Source organism: Arachis hypogaea, chromosome 11 (assembly GCF_003086295.3).
Source record: "Arachis hypogaea cultivar Tifrunner chromosome 11, arahy.Tifrunner.gnm2.J5K5, whole genome shotgun sequence".
Lineage (NCBI taxonomy): Eukaryota > Viridiplantae > Streptophyta > Magnoliopsida > Fabales > Fabaceae > Arachis > Arachis hypogaea.
Genome location: NC_092046.1, coordinates 39,208,826 through 39,221,595, shown reverse-complemented (window position 1 = coordinate 39,221,595; position 12,770 = coordinate 39,208,826). Strand labels below are relative to the sequence as shown.

At 35.6% G+C, this 12,770-nt stretch overlaps 1 long non-coding RNA gene across 3 annotated transcripts; it reads left to right on the top strand.

Annotated features, from left to right (window-relative positions):
• The first annotated feature begins 2,377 nt into the window (after positions 1-2,377).
• On the top strand, positions 2,378-5,952 carry LOC140176515 (uncharacterized). Of its 3 annotated transcripts, none has more exons than XR_011868126.1 (5): positions 2,378-2,885; positions 3,511-3,656; positions 3,799-3,903; positions 4,089-5,540; positions 5,634-5,952. It is a non-coding gene; the product is annotated as an uncharacterized lncRNA (long non-coding RNA). The 3 variants fall into 3 exon arrangements; XR_011868127.1 differs by having other exon boundaries at positions 3,799-4,899; positions 5,307-5,540; XR_011868125.1 differs by having other exon boundaries at positions 3,799-5,540.
• Positions 5,953-12,770: the final 6,818 nt, after the last annotated feature.

Below are 12,770 nucleotides of genomic sequence, written 5' to 3'. Positions count from 1 at the left end.
TATGCTTGCAATCTTTACTTTGTTTCAGTCTATATGTCCAATATAGAATGTATTTACATACTTGCATGTGATTGAGGCTATTACTTTTTTTTACTCACTTATCTCAAATAAGCCTACCATTTTATGTCACCCTTGTTAGCCCCCTTGAGCCTTTTAATCCCCTTCTGTTCTATAACCACATCACTAGCCTTAAGCAGAAAAACAAATTAAAAATCTCAAGTTGAATCTTTGGTTAGATTAAGATAGAGATTATGTATAAACTAAGTGTGGGGAAACTATGGGAACTTGGGTTGATAAGAAGGTATTAACTCTATAAATCATTTGAAATTTGGGAGCATGCTCATGTGAAACCAAAATAATTAAAATACCATGTGCATTGAAATGTTGTGTTTGTGATTTAAAGAAAAATAAAAAAATAAAAAAAGAGTAAAAAAAATATAAATCCCTTTTAATTAAATAAATAAATAAGAGGACAAAATTACCCCATTATTAAGTTTAATAGAAAAATCAATGCACATGGGATAAAAATAAAAAATAAGTTTGGTGCATGAGTATGTGATACAAAAGTGGAAAAATTGGGTAGCTAGGCAAATTTTAAAATTGTATAGAGTATGTATATGTTAGGTGAGATCTTAGACTAATCAAGGATTCAATTTATAGCTCACTTAGCCATATATATATATATATATATATATATATATATATATATATATATATATATATATATATACCCTCACCTTTACTTTAGCCCCATTACAACCTTGAAAAAGACCTTATGATATTTGCATGTATACATTAAATATTTGTTGATTGGTTAGATGAAGAACAAAGTTTTAGAAAGCATGACTAGGGAAGAATAGAGTGATTAACCCCAAACACTGAGTGATTAGAGAGTAAACACAAATCCAGTGAGGGTTCAATAGCTCATTTCCATATATCCATGTTTAATTATTAATTATCTTGCAAGTTTGTGAAATCTTTTGATTAACTCAACTCAATTGTGAATGTGTTCTAACATGATTTGGTCTTGGATGTGCATATATGTTTCCTTGAATAATTTGACTTAATTTAACCACATGTAAGCTTTATATATAAGTGGATAGTAATTAGAATTGCATGATTTATTTAGGTAGCTTGCATTTAGAATAGATTGCATTGCATAAGATTCCACCACTCTACCTTCACTCCTTTCTCTTAGATTTAGCATGAGGACACGCTAATGTTTAAGTGTGGGGAGGTTGATAAACCACTATTTTATGATTTATCTTGTGCTCAATTAAGTGTTTTTATCAATTCTTCACCCACTTATTCATAAGATTTGCATGGTTTTATAATTATTTTCTTATTCTATGATATATGTGAAAACATGTTTCCTATGCTTTAAAAATATTTACTTTAATTATCCTTTATTACCATTCGATGTCGTGATCTGTGTGTTAAGTAATTTCAGGCTTCATAGGGCAGGAATGGCTTAGAGGACAGAAAGGAAACATGCAAAAATGGAAGGAACGCACAAAATGGAGTTTTGAAGAAAATGGCAGCGACGCGCACGCATGGATGATGCGGACATGTGCCTAGCACAAAACGCAAGCGACGCGTACGCGTGACTGACGCGTACCCGTGACAAGAAAAAACTCCAAATGACGCGCACGCGTGACCCACGCATACGTGTCACGGACGCCACGTGCAGAAAATTGCAGAAGTCACCCCCAGCGATTTCTGGGCCCTTTTTCTGCCCAAATCCAAGTCCAGAAACACAGAACAAAAGCTGGAGAATCAGAGAATCAATACAGACAGTTCATACAACATTCATAATTCACAATTTTAGGTTTTAGATGTAGTTTCAGAGAGAGAGAGAGAGGCTCTCTCCTCTCTCTTAGGTTTTAGGATTAGGATTTCTCTTAGTTTATGGTTATTTCTTCAATTCAGGTTCAATGTTCACTACAAGAAAAAAGGCCTATGGCCACACTTTTTTCTTATCATGCTTTAAAAGCGTGGCCAAAAGTGGTCAATGGCCACGCTTTTAAGAGGGTGGCGATAGATTAGAGATTTGGCCACTTTTTTTCTTGCTACGCTTAAAAAGCGTGGCGAAAAAGGTCTACTGCCACGCTTTTATGAGAGTAGCAATTGATTCGAGATTTGGCCACGCTTTTTTTTTCCACGCTTAAAAAGCGTAGCCATAGAGGAAAACAGGCACGCTTTTAAAGCGTGGCAACAAAGTTTTGTTATGGTGACGTTTTAAAAGCGTGGCCGTTTCTTGTAACTTTTTTGGAACGCTTCAAAAGCGTGGCCAAAAAGTTCCAAAAATTTTTTAATTTTTTCTTTTTATTTTTTGGCACTCTTCTTATTACCCATTCGACCATCCCCCTAACCCTTATTCACGCACAGCAATAGTGCCTCCCTCTCTCCCTCATTTTCTTCATTCGAGTCTCCTTCTCCATCCTTCTCAAGCAGACACGCAGGACAGCAGCAACAGTGGTGGACTCGTCGTCGCCCTCATGGCTAAACACCAAGGAGAAGTGGTCGTTCTTCTCCTCCTCCTCCTCCTCCTCCTTCACGAGTCTCGGCTATAGCACTCTTCTTCTCCTCCTCCATCCTTCTCACGCAGGAGCAGTGGTCGTTCTTCGCTGGCGCTGTCGCTCTCGCTCCCAATAACCCTGCGTCGGCACCCCTTCCGTGTCCCTCCATGGCTCAACACCCGTCGCATTGTGTCTCCCTCTCTGAAGTCGTCGTGCTGCCATCTCCCTCTCCTTCACTCGTCGCACCTCTGTTTCCATCCCTCAACCCTCCTCCTCGCCACCCGTCAGTGCCGACTGTCAGCCACGTTCAGCATTTGCAGTGCCGTGGTATTGATGGTTAGGGTTTCGATACTTCAAGCATTCACGGTTAGGGTTTTGATTTTGTTTAATTCTTGTTTATTGGTATTGATGGTTTGATTTAATTGTTCAAAATTTTCAGTTTTTGGGTTTTATTTGGTTTAATGTTTCATTCTTATCCAAATGTGAAAAGGGAGATGTTCTGTTTTGTTAGTTCTTCCTTATTCTAGTGATGTGTTTAGTCTACAATTTTTGGGTTTATTTGGGTGAACTGAAATAAAATAATAAGGACCGGGTGAACTCAGGAAACAGAAGATGATAAGTTTCTTTAACTATGTTCTTATGTTGTACATGAAGCATGTGATAGATGCAAAATAAAGCTTGTAGTGAACAACAGAAGGGAATATCAAATCCCTATGGGCATTATCTGAATGTCAAGCATCATTTCTTTGCTCCCTGATCTTTTAGTTCCTCTTATTGGTGGTTTTTTGAATGGCTAAAAATGAAATAGTTAAGCTTCTTATCTTTTTTTCCCTACTCTAAGTTGACATATCTCTTAATTTGCATGATTAGGCTGGAACCCATTTTTTTTCCTCCTCTCTTTTATGTATTGCTATAAAATTATATTATAGTATCTTGAAGCTTTAGTAAAGTTGTTTTATCCTCACTATGTTAATGTGTTATTGTTCCTTAGGTGGTGCTCTAAAGCCAACAGATATTGACACATTATGGGTTCATGTCACTTGTGCTTGGTTTCGGCTTGAAGTGACTTTTGCTAGTGATGAGAAGATGGAGCCTGCTTTGGGTATTCTTAGTATTCCGTCAAGTTCTTTTGTTAAGGTGAGATATCAATACCCAGTTTGTTTAGAAAACATAATTGTAAAATGATATAGACTACAGGTTTCCTAAATGGTTTTCATTTGACGTCTCTTGTTCCTTCTTTATGCCTATGTTAATCTAAATTGTATTTGTTGAATTTCAGATTCGTGTTATTTGTAAGCAAATTCATGGTTCATGCACACAATATTGCAAATCTTCTACTTATTTCCATGCCATGTGTGCATCAAGGGCTGGCTACCGAATGGAGGTCGGATCAACTCTGGTTTTTATTTTTTATTTATTATTTCGGGCTTCCATTTGCGAATTGTTGTTAACCTCTTACAATTTGGATTTCAGTGTTATGCATCCTGACTAATGTTTATTTGACATGTTGCATTTTCTTATAGATAATTTAGAGACTTTTTTTCTCTAAATTTTCCTGCTTAAATGTAGTTGCACATTTCGGAGAAAAATGATAAACAGACAACAAAAATGGTTTCCTATTGTGCTTATCACAGGTATAGAATCTTCAATTACAACAAAAGAGACAATACTTTCTTCTTTGTCCCTTTATACGGTTTCCTTTTCAGAGTTTGCTTTTGCCACAATTTTTACTCTTTTTTGAATTCCTCAAGTATGAATTTAAGATTCATTTGAATCTTTTTGCCCCTTGGAACTTTTCCTGTTTTTGTTTTGCAACCATGCATGTTTCTTTTGTCCCTTGTATAAAGATAAATAGTTGTTGGTGTTCAAAGTTTGAGTGTGGGGTTTTGTTAGGTCTTTGTTTTGTTTCTATTCCCTTTTTCATGTTCACATCTCCTATTATTGTGGGCTCTCATGTTTTTTTGGGTTCTCTTCCTATTATTTGGTTGGTATCTTTAATCTTTAATAATAACAATAATAATATTATTGTAGTAATTAGTCTCTTATATGCTACTGTATGTCATTTTCTTGTGTTCTTAGTGGGGTGTGTATTTTATTTCCACTTTTTTTTGTTAGATTATGAAGAGTTTGGGTACGATGGTAACAGAATAGTTGCTAATGGTGTTGACAAGGAAGGGCCAGTGCTTTCAAAGCTTGGTTCAAGTTCCACAGCTGAGCTTCACCCCAAAAATGGAGCTCAAGGTGAGTCCAAACCAACCAACATGCTACCTACTAGTGTTATGACAAGACTCATCTTGATCATGGTTTGGAGGAAGCTGATTAGGAATCCCAACACTTACTCTAGCCTAATTGGCCTCACATGGTCTTTGATCTCATTAAAGTATGCAATTTTTACTCATTTTAATTGTTGTTATACTTAACTAATGTTTTAATCTTAGACTTAGGAATTGTTAACTTTCTTAGGAATTGTTTCTTAATCCCAACACTTACTCTAGCTATTATTTGCACATTGCTCATGCATTTTGACCTGCTTTCTTCTCTTTATTTGCACACCCTATTTATATTGGTGTGTTAAATAAATAAAAATAAAAATATGGTGTTAAATAAATCCTATGTGAACTAAGCTTTCTTACCAAACCTCATTTAGCTGCTTCCTAGTTCTTTTCAAGTGGCCAGTGATTCAAATCCTACCTTTTGTAGTTTATTGCTTTTTGTTTTAGGAGTCCTTCAAAGTTCAAAGACTTGTTCTTTGATTGATTTGATTAGTCTCTGAAAATGAAACTGCAGGGTCACACATTGCTGCAAAGAGCAGCACTAACTACTTTTCCTTTTAATTTCACCTCTAATGGCACCACCACAACCCTAACCCTCTTTGTCTTTCGATGGCACCAAAGTCTTCCTCATAAATGCCTTAGATTCATTCCCACTTACACCAACATGGGACCCTCACCACGTGTTGATGTCAATAACAACCAGTTACAACAAGAAGAGCAAGATGATCTATAGGTCCGCGTTGAGAAGGTAATATAATCAACAAAGTTAGTTTTCATGATCTTTATTTGACTTAGCATAATTGCTTTCTAATTTATTAGTGATGAAACTTTTAATTTACAGATTATATATAGATGCCGCTTCTTGGCTACTTTTGAAGTCTTTGGTTATTTAATTGTGGAAATTAATCGTGAATTGGGTGACGACATTTTGTACTATTTAAAGAATTTCATTTTTGTTGTTAGTTGGTAAAGGACAAGAATAGAATTTATTATATATAACGTGACTTGTAATTTTGAACTCTTAAATTTCTTCCGTTCTTTTATCCATATAAAAAGAGTTCCCTAGTATTTTCTTTCTCCGTGGGACATATATATGGAGATGATGCTTTGGCCATTTGATTATTACTATTATACTCTGGTTGAGAAATAAGAATTTTGAACTCGAGATATATTATGTATGAGTATTAATGTATAAAATAATTATAGTATAAATTATATGTCACTAATTACCATTTGATTTGTCTTGTAATAAAAATTACATTATATTTTTAGGTTTTGGTAATAAAAAAGGACTAAAAATTTATAATGTGCAGTGATAAAGAAAAAATTAGAAAAAAAAGATTTTTTTTTAATTTGATAAGGCTATTGCCACGCTTTTAAAGCGTGGCCGTATCTCTAGCTATGGCCCCGATTTTAAAGCGTGGCAGTATCTCTAGCTATGGCCACGCTTTTAAAGCGTGGCAGTATCTCTTGCTATTGCCACGCTTTTAAAGTGTGGCTGTATCTCTTGCTACTACCACGCTTTAAAAGCGTGGCCATATCTCACACATATGGCCACGTTTTTTAAGCGTGGCAATCCACAAAAGTGTGGCAAAAAATAAAGCATGGCGGTAGGTCACCAAAAGCGTGGCGATAGAGCAACCGCCACCCTTAGAGAGGCCACCCTTTCAAAAGCGTTGCGGTAGCTCAAAAAGCGTGGCGAAAAGCTATCGCCACGCTTTTTTTAGCTTTTCGCCACGCTTTAAAAGCATGGCAATAGAGCTGTTTTCTTTTAGTGGTTCCATTAATTTATGTTTCTCTTCTACTTTTATTTATTCTAATGCTTTTACTTGTTAATTACTTATGTTGCCAAATTGGCTTATGAACCTTCCCATGTTAGATTTGAATTTATGTTTAAATACAATTTGAGGTAATTCAGATTTATGATTGCTTTCTTTTATTTAAGATATAAATAATTTATATTTTCCCCTTTTGGCTCTGGTTGAGTAATTGGTGACACTTGAGTTCAAACTCAGCGGTTGATTGAAAATTGGGAATTGCTGATTGATTTGGATCCCTCTAAAGCTAGTCTTTCCATAGGAGTTGACTAGGACTTGAGGAATCAAGTTGATTAGTCCACTTGACTTTCCTTTTTTTAGTAAGGGTTAACTAAGTGGGAGCAATAATAATTCTCATCACACCTGATAAGGATAACTAGGATAGGATTTCCAGTTCTCGTACCTTGCCAAGAGTTTTCTTAATGATTAATTTATTTTTCTTGTCATTTAATTTAATTGTTCTTTAATTCAAAAACCCCAAAAATATACCTTTTTCCATAACCAATAATAAATCATACTTCCCTGCAATTCCTTGAGATACGACCCGAGGTTTAAATACTTCGGTTATAAATTATATTGGGTTTTGTTACTTGTGACAACCAAATTTTTGTACGAAAGGATTTTTTGTTGGTTTAGAAACTATACTTACAACGAGACTTTATCTGTGAAATTCTTTACTAGCAGAAGTCCGTTCGTTAATCTTCAATTGAAAGTCCATGGAATTTATAGTTCTGCTGTAGAAGAGAGACTAACTGAGGCTTAAGCTCAAAATTATTAGCTCCAATGACAGGTACAGAGATACTTCTGCTATAAAAGTCAAAGGTAGGCATGGTGAAGTCACCAAGGACCTTTCTTGGCTCCTCTTGAGGTTCACCTGCCACTTTTGTTTAATTACTATATGAGACATCTTTCTGACTTTTTGCGAAAACTATTCATGTTGATCGTTCACCATTCGAGCTTGACATCTATTTAAGAATCAGTTCGAATCTAAACTAGTATCACGTATAACCTCTAGTCGTAACCGCCGATATATTGATCCTTTAGAGCAGGACTTCTAAACGTGGGAGATAAAGCGTGCATGTGTTCGATATCAAGAGGAACTTTGGAGCCTTAATTCTTGCCTACCGTATTACTCGAAGTTACATTGACACGCTAGGGTGCACCGTGTGCGTGAAGGCCTGAAGGCGAAGGAACCTTTTGAGTATTGAGAGGAAGATTAATCTCGGAACCAATACTCACGACACTTGAACCTAATAAATCATTTGAGACTGCTCCAGTGCAATATCGAAGGGGTTTGAATGCACGTGGAGGCAACATCGTAAAGTGGTAACAAGAATCCTTAGTAAGAAGACCCTGAGTGTTGTTGGAGAACGAGTAAGGAAAAGGAACCATTAAGTAAGGTAGTATTCTATAGCTGGATGTCGAGGCAGCAGCTAGAGGTATCAGACTGAATCGGTTGCAAATTTTAAGGAGTTATAAGGCCGAGAGTTTGAGAAGTACAGTAAGAGGATAAAGAGTTACTAAGAATGTTGAAGCATGTTGAATGAGGGGATCAAGCATCTTAGGTTCTGAATTAATAACTAAAAATGATGAGGAAAGGTTAAGCGAAAATTGAGTTAAGGTTCTAACGGCGCAAGCCGACCAAAAAGTTAAGTAGACTAAAAGAGTGAGCCTAGAGAGTTTACAAGAGAAAGCTGTGTATTCTTGGAGACTACTTCGGCCACCGGTGAGAGTAGAGCGATCGGCCTAAAGGAGTTTAGTTCAAGGTACGATAGGCCGTCTGAAGTGTTAGAATAATTTGAACTAGTTCAATTCAAAAAGGATATGAAGTTTTCAAGTAACCCCAATCAGGATTGATGACGTAAACGTAAGGGACTCTGAGGAAAAGAAGTCTTATGAGAGAGAGTGACTTGGAAATCAAGTCAAAATGGAGGAGTGCATCGAAGAACTTGAATTAGAAATGGGGACAGACTACCTTCACCTATTTTCAGGTAACTGAACTTGAATTTTGTGGGCGAAATTCCCAATTAGGTGGGTAGAATTTAAAATCCGGTTAATTAATGACTAATTAGCCCATAAATTAAAATATATTCTAGGAAGTGAGAAATGAGATTTTTATGGTTTAATATGATAGAGAAAATTAAAACGAGAATTTTGACACCAATTTTAAAGAAATCGGCTCAAGATTGGGTCGAACGGGTCAATCGGGCCAACCGGACCCAAGTTGGGCCCAAGGGCCCAGACAAGCCTCATTAATATAGAGAGCTCAGCTCTCTCTTCCCTCTTAAACACACACACACGCTGAATGCAGCCATGGGAGGGGAGAAGAAGAAGCAAACCCTAACCTCATCTTCAAACCTTGATAACTTTTGATCCGGAGCTCCGATTGACGAGCCGTTTGCAGCCACGCGTCGGGCTCATCGAGCTCTTCAATTCTATCTAAACGAAACAGTAAGTAAATCACGTTTGCCTAGCTCCATTTCTGCTGGTATATCAATTTCGGGTTTAAGGTTTAAGGAAACTCTAAACCCTTGTGGTTTGTCCAATTTCATGTGCCCTATTGTTAAAATTGTTCAATTTTATGAACTAGTTGAGTTTATGTTGAGTTAGAGTTGAAATTGTCAAATTGGAGCTTGACTGAAGTCTTGGAAAGGCTTGGAGTGGACTTTTGGTGCTGGAAGATCCATTTGAAAAGTGTTGAAGCCTTGAAGGTTTGAGGAAAGTGAATATTGGAGGTGTTCCGGGTTGAGCGGGGAATCGGCCAAGGTATGGTTTCGGTTTCTGTATCTAAAATGTAATGTGATGTGAAAACTTAGGCTAGTGACCCATAGGATAGGAATTGAATTTGTAATGATGATTGATTGGTTATTGGAATTGTTGTATGATTATGTGATTATTGCTGTTGGGGGGTGTAAATAATGTTCTTGTTGTGGCACTTATGAATTGTGTATGATGATGATGATTGGCATGTTGATTTGGAGTCAAGATTGGGCTTGATATGGATTAATATATTGGATTGATGATAGAGTTGATACTCTTGTTGGTGAACATAATTTGATGTAAGAAAGTGATTTGTGGATATATATGTATATGTATATAGTGATGGCTAATTGAATACTTGTTTGGAGGTTGAGATGTGAAATGTTGATGTTGATGTGAGATTGGGTCAAATGAGGGAGAATTGGTGGGTTGGTGTTTGAATGAGTGGATATAAGTGTTTGTTGTTGGATGACTGAGTTTGGTTGGTTTTTGGATGAATTTGGAATGTATAGTTTGAAATTTGGGAGTTTATGAGTTTTGGGTAAAAATAAAATTTTGATGAACTTCAATGGATCATATCTTGAGTTATTGTTTTTGGAATTTGATGATTTTTATATCAAAAAAAAGATGATTTCATAAGCTTTAAAATGGTTTAAATTTAGTGAAAATTTGAATTTTGTGGAAGGAGATATGATCGTTGGAAGTTTGAACCAAAAATCTGAATTCTGCAACTTCTGCAGAATTTGTGATTTCTGGTTTGTGTGCGCACGCACACTGATGGCCACGGAATACCGTCGGTAAGGAATTTCACATGATTTTCGCATTGCAAGTATAGCCCTCAACCAACAAATAATCCGCGAATCAAATTTCGAAGGAATTGGTTGTCACAAGTTCAACCCCCAATAAAAGTAACCGAAGTATTCAAACCTCAGGTCGTGTAACAACCCTAATTTTTGAGTACATGAGATCTTTTCTGAAAGTACGGATTTCTCCGGAAGATCAGTAAAAGGAAAACCTCTGTTATATCATCAAGCATCTCAATCCTCATTATCATTATGTCATCCTTAAGTTAGAACCTCCTCTGAGGCAAGCTCGATAATGCAATCAGCGAAGAACCATGTTTTTGAACCGTATCGGTTGGCAGTTTTGCTTCTGATTTTCGTAAATAGTCTCTGTTTGATGAACCGGACTCGATTCATGAGAGGAGAGAGATAATAGTATAATATTATCATTATATTAGTATTAAAAAATGCTTGAATTACATTATAAGGTTACCTAGTCTTTTTTTGTTAAAAACAGAAAATTGGTTTAACCAGGTTTACGGTTTATTGGTGCAGCTTAGCACCAGCACTCTCTGATGAATTTAGCAATGCCAAGGCCTCATTATACATGTTCTATTCTCATAATAAATATGTTACTAGTTTCATTTATGCTAGTAGCTCAGAAAATAATTTTTAGAGATGTTTTTACGAGTGTTCCGATACACCTAGTTTTAGTAGTTGTACACCAGAGATTTTTTAATATTATTTTAATCCACCTCCAAGCCAACCAATAACAACTCACCTTACACCCCCAAGACCTCCAAGGCTATCTCATTTCATCATTTTGGCCGAAAATAACAAGAGAAAAAAGATAGAAACTTTCATGAACACTTAATCTTCAAAGCTTGATTTCTTCTGAACTAAAACTCAAATCAAAACTCCGATTTCACCAAAATAATCCTCTCTTCTTCCTCTACATAACCATGTAACTTATCAAGGATGGAAATAAGGTGAGATGGCTGTCTCCCTCCCATTTCAATTCGGTTTCAAGGAAAACCATGCAAAACATGTGTTTTCTTGATGTTCTTCCTTAGGAATCATGCTTAACTTGACTTGAGGGCCAAGAAACGTGAATTTCCAGCAAGTCTAAGGTAAGATATCTCTTCCTAACATACTGAGTGAGATTTGGTCAGTTGAGAGTTTTTGGATTTAAAGTTGTTCTTGATGTGTTTTAGGAGGAAAAAGTGCTTTAAGAACACTTCAAATAGTAACCGGATTTGGAGCAGCAAATCAAGGTAGCGTGTCACGAAATTAATCTTGAATATTTGTGTTTGAGTTGTATGAATGTTGTATGATTTGGCTGTGCTAAAAATTGGTTGCATATATGATTAATTCTTGGTGAAAATTTGGTGAAATTTTGATGAAATTTGATGAAATTCAAGCTATGAATGTGTGTTCTTGTGGCTTCTAAAAAACGAAACCCTAGGCCCTAAATTGGGGTTTAATTTATGTTAAAATCATATAGAAAAGATGGGGTTTTAGTGGCTGGGAATTTATTTTGAATTTTGGTAAAAATCGGTTTCTGAAAAGACTGAAAAACGGGTAAAAATAGAGAAAGAATCTGAAAATATACAAAGAACACTTTGAGTGTGGTGAAGAACATTGAAGAACAACTTTTAGATCTTAGAAAGGGCAAGGAAGTAAAATTTTTGGTGTTTAAGGGGTTATATGGTAACTTCTAGAAGTTAGGGTGGTAAAAGTAGAAATATTAAAAGTTACGGATGGTAAAAAGTGAATTTTAAAGGTTAGAAATAAAAGGTAAGTTAATTTTCGAAAATTTAGTATTAAAATAATAAATAATAATAAAATATTAAATAATAATATTTAATTAAAAATAATATTTTAATAAAAATATTAAAATAATATGGAAAAGACAGTTTTCTGTAAAAGCTTTAGAAAGACAACTTTAAATGCAGAATCTCATAATTACCTTCATAATACACTAGGGAGTGGTAATAACATGATAGTGAGGCAAAGATAAAGAAAAGATAAAAAGTTAAAGAAAAGATAAAAACCAAAGAAAAAGTCTGTAAAATTTTAATGATAGAAAAACAGACAGAGACTAGTGAACGAACTAGGGCAACTTAGTTAGTACTTGAGTTGCGACTAGGGTTAGGTGTTATATGAAAAGTTAAACTGTTTCAGTATAGACTTAATGAACCTATACCTGGGATAGGCTAACTATTCATACCAAAATTTACATAAGCTTTAAATACACATGTTAAACAGAGAAATCAGAGCAGAATAAAGTAACACAGAGCACAGAGTAACCAGAGTAAAGTAAAGAGATACAAAGAGAAAAGAATAATATGATAAAGAGAAATGGTTTGAGCCAGGATATTGTAAAAGTGAAAGATGTAAAGTTTGTACAATATGATTGAACAGAGAAAGAAAGAGGTACTGCATAAGAATGTCAAAATGATGATGAATATTGAGAATGATGATGAATAATGATAATGAGAATGATTATGTAATGATCTGCTGCGTGAAGGCAGTCAGATAGATAGTGGTACGACCACAGAACGTTTTCCAGTGTTACACAGCTATTGAGAGCAGTACCTGCAACTGATAACCTGGGAT